Source organism: Octodon degus, unplaced genomic scaffold (genome assembly GCF_000260255.1).
Source record: "Octodon degus isolate 3935 unplaced genomic scaffold, OctDeg1.0 scaffold00144, whole genome shotgun sequence".
NCBI classification, from domain to species: domain Eukaryota; kingdom Metazoa; phylum Chordata; class Mammalia; order Rodentia; family Octodontidae; genus Octodon; species Octodon degus.
In genome coordinates this window covers 3,660,332-3,664,872 of record NW_004524720.1, presented here as the reverse complement: position 1 = coordinate 3,664,872, position 4,541 = coordinate 3,660,332, and the positions used below count along the sequence as shown (strand labels likewise).

At 42.7% G+C, this 4,541-nt stretch overlaps 1 pseudogene; it reads right to left on the bottom strand.

The window, feature by feature from the left end:
• Positions 1–3,490: 3,490 nt before the first annotated feature.
• On the bottom strand, positions 3,491–4,105 carry LOC101583054 (annotated as a pseudogene).
• Positions 4,106–4,541: the final 436 nt, after the last annotated feature.

Below are 4,541 nucleotides of genomic sequence, written 5' to 3'. Positions count from 1 at the left end.
AATACACAGATACAAAATGGACATTCATCTGTATCCCCTTTTTTTGTTAAGTTCCATCATTTAAATATTATAGGTGTGTAAACTCAGCAAAATATTCTAAAAGAGAATGACCTCAGTGACCTTCAGTAGTCCATAATAGTATTAGGTCTTCCATTTCACTGGCAATGTCAGAAATTGTTGACCTGAGTCCCCTACAGCTCAACATAACAGCATGGCTTTACTTCTTATACTTCGTTTTTATACTTTTCTGCTGGATGGTTAAAACCAAGGTAAAGCAGGACCTATGCAACAAGAGTTGTAGCTTTTGGGTCTGATAAGGTCAGTGAAATCCCCTCAGGATTTATCCTGAGATCCTGTACCTCAGATTGTAGAACCTTTGTCAGTGTCAGCCATGTGGATGAGTCACGGCCATTGCTTGGCCAATGTGCTCTCTGTGAAAGCCTGAGAGAATGTTTTCTCACCATGTGACTCCTTAGGCACACTCTACATCATCGATCACTTTCCTCTTTGGCCCCATAATCTCCTTGATCAGAAAATTTGGGACACTACCGAGTTACATGACATTACAGTACAAGTTCTCATATGTCCTGAGACTTAAGTGACCTTGGAAGGCTAGGGCCAAAATGTTGGCTTTCCTTGCAGCCCTCCTTTTTCTCTAATTTTGGTTCGTAAACTTAGGTTGTTAACCATCCAGAAGACAAGCTTATTGTTATTACCATACAACCTAGGCTATTAAGCTTAACCTCACTATCTGTCTGCATATCAAACATCTTAGGCATAATATGGAACAGGTATTTTTAATCAAGTATTGATATGTTGAACTTTAAGTCCCTATAGAATATGATGAAAAAACATTTAAAAATTAGAATATATTTTTAAAAATAGGCATAAAGGATTATATACTTCTTATGTTTACACATAAGTCCAAAAATCTAACCATATACAGCCTTGAAGTAAGACAGTCCCACAATGTATTCTCTTTAAAAAAAATTAAAAATATCATGTTGATGTTTTGTGCACAAGATTCTGGTTTCTGATGTCTTCAGTGTCCAGGGAAGAGTACTGACATTGGGAATGGAAGGTTGACTGATTAGAACATAGATGGGCCTTTTGAAAGGCTGAATTGCTGGCCTTAAAGGATCAAGCTCAACTGCAAAGGGGTACGCTGCCCTTCTAGTTGTTTTTTCTCTGCAGGCAGTTGTGACTTTTCCCTCATGTCTTTTTTTTTTGTTGTTGTTGTTTTTTTGAAGGTCTTATTATGCAGTTCAGGGTAGCTCAGGCTGGTCTCAAATTCACAAGGATCCTTCTGCCTCAGTCTCCTGAGTGCTGGGATTACATGGCTGTGCCACCATATCCAATTCTTTGCCACGACGACTGTGGGAGATCACAGTGTATGAACAGTCTTGTGTAAACTGTCCTCAGGTTGAGCGGGACTGATTATCATTTATCAGCAGAAAGTGATACATTGAAAGTATCCACAAACTGAAAGCACAGTCAGAATGCTTTCTTACTTCAAATGGCATCTGTGTGATGATGTCTCTTAATGGGAGTGGATAAAACGGAGGGGTGCTTTGCTAGAGCCTTGTGGCCTCCTGAACATGTCACGCACAGTGACCTAGTCCTCTCTGACTGGCACAACCACAAATGTTGGGCCTTCTCTGTCTCTCTCTCTCCATTTCTCTATCTCTGTTTCTCTCTCTCTGTCTCTCTGTCTCTCTCTCTCTCTCTCACTTGCTGTCTCTCTCTGTCTCTGTCTCTCTCTCTCTGTTTCTCTATCTCTGTTTCTCTCTCTCTGTCTCTCTGTCTCTCTCTCTCTCTCTCACTTGCTGTCTCTCTCTGTCTCTGTCTCTCTCTCTCTGTTTCTCTATCTCTGTTTCTCTCTTAATTGCTGTCTCTCTCTCTGTCTCTCTCTCAATGTATTTGGTTGTTGTAGGGTCTCACTACGCAGCTCAGACTCATAGTGATCCTTCTGCTTTCAGCCTGTGCAGTGCTGGGCCTACAGGCGTCTGCCACCATGTCTGGACTCTGTGGCCAGCTCAGCCCACCCTGGGGCTGGGGCTGGTGTGGCATGTGGAGCAGAGGATTGAACCGCTGTCCCTGAGCTTGCCTAAGCTTGCCTAAGCAGGCACTTTAGTCCCCTGAACCATCTTGCTGGCCCATACCTTTCTCTTGAAGTAGGCTTTTAGCTGAGCCATTTCTTATTGAGAGGGTGACCTCTTGTCTGAGTCCATTTTAAGTAAAAAATTTAAGCTACACCAGGTTCCATATGATACATAGTGACTACTCCATGCCAGTTTTTATCTGGTCTGTGATATCATCTTTGGTTGTTGCTTTTAGTTGCCCTGTCCCTCCCCTGCATCCAAGTCTCCATGTCTTTCTCCCTTGATTTTTACTATCCTTTTCAGACCCCTGGGTCACGCCAGCACTTATCTTCCTCTGGGTGGAATGGGCTGCCTGAGTCGCTAGTGCAGGTGGCGACCTAGAGAGAGGAGGCTGAGCCATCTCAGCTGCAGAGTCCTCCTAGCAGAGGTGTTCAGGTGTGAGCTCAACCCTGAGAAGGGCAGGAGCACTGCTGTGGCCATGGGTGGTCCCTTGGCCTTAGATGAATGGGTGGGGCGGATTCATCACTCAGCTCTGCCTGTCGGGTTACTGGAGGCATGGAGAGAGGGGGCAATATCTTTATTTTGCTATTGGAAGCCGACACTGGCCATCAGTAGACATGTTTCTGTGAAGGTGTGGTAGGAATGGTAAGGAGTGGCCAGGAGCAGCCACCCTGCTGGGCGTCTTCTCACTTTGCTGAGTCTGCACATTGTCATCCGGGACACCAGAGAGCGCCTGTAGTCCCGATCGTGGGATTATTGTGGGGAACAACAGCAAAATAGTTGTGAAACTACCTAAAGTTTACTATATAATTATGAGAAGAATTACATCATCATTGATAATATTTAAAAATACCCATCGACCCTTCATTCCCATCCTAGTGCTGACTCAAAATATTTCCTTCCTCTTTACTACAGCTTTAAAATAAGCTCTCCATTATTTGTAGGAATTTCTTAAATTTCAAAAATAAATCATCTTAGAATTCAAAAGTCACCTGGGAGAAGACTAAAAATCTAGAGAAAGATGCTACATCCTTGCTCTAGAATAGGGTTTGAGTCTGCACAGAGCCCCGTGGTGCCCCTTTAGATCTAGCACCATCTCATGCTGGAAAATTTGCCTCTCCTGTTTTGGAGGACAAACAATATTGGGCAAAATATGACCCAGCTGTGTTTGAACTCTCCTTCCATCTGTGCTTCTTTATCCAGGTAGATTTCAAGTACAAATAAACAAGCAGTTTCTTTCTTTTTTTTTTTTTTTTTGAAAGCATCAAAAAGAGAATTTATTTAACCATTCTCGCTGATAATACAGCGTGGGTGAATAATTCATGCTATAGCATGCTGAATGAACTGAAACCAAAAAGTTGGTTGGAAGGAGGCAGAGGAACTTTGTCTTATAAGAATCAGAATTGAGGGGCTCCATAATCATCTGGCATCCGTTCAATGTTGTATCTATGATTAGAAATGTACATGATAGGAACTCCAGGGATCTTCCGGATCCTCCGTTTAAGGTCTCGGTCAACTGTGGCCACAATGTAACACTTGTGCTGAGTTACTCTCTGCACCAAGCAGTCGTCTACGTAGGTCCCTTTATGTGCGCAAGGTAAGCGTTCAAACCGTGGATCCTTGGCGATCCTGCAAGTCCTTAGGGCCACTCGATACTTCTGTCCCAATTTTTCAATTTCTGCCATTACACAATCAGTTATACAAGGGATACACTTGGCATACAGACAGTCCATCATTGATTGTACCAAGTCCAATTTGGCTTTGATGGAAAAGTTGATAAAGTTGGTATCAACCAGGATATGATAAGGTGGGCCCAGCTGTGTATTATACTGGAAGAATAAGTAGGAAGGATGCTGGGGGACTTCTCTTTACTTTAGAGCACTAGGATCTTTCTTTTCTTTCTTTTTAGGTTTTAATCTATCCTTTTCTTTGAGTCTCTCATCTCTGAGACTAAGCATTCGCTTCATGGTCACATACTTTCTTGTTTTCTTTTGCTTCCCCATGTCCACGCCACGGTCCGCTTCTTCAACAACAAGCAGTTTCTTTACAGCTTACAAAGTGTCTCACTAAGATTGAGGAGGACTAAAGAAGTCTCTAGTTTGGTCACCTTATTTTAACTTTACACAAGGTATAGATTTCAAAAATCAGTCACCAATCATTTGGCAAATACTTAAGAATGTTAATTCTGTTCCTAGAGTTCTGATAGGTGAGTGGTGACATAGTAATGACACCCAGTGCAGAATTTATTTTAAATTTAGGATGTGCCAGGTGTTGTAATAACCACGCAGCTATTTCTTCCAGTTCTCACAGCGCTCAGGCTTATGCTGCTGTAACAAAGCATTTCTGAGTCTCAGGAGGTTACAGTGACACAGACCGATTTTAGGCTTTTGCCCGTAGGTCTGAAGGTTGAAGCAGCTCTACTGGGCTGGGCTGGACTTC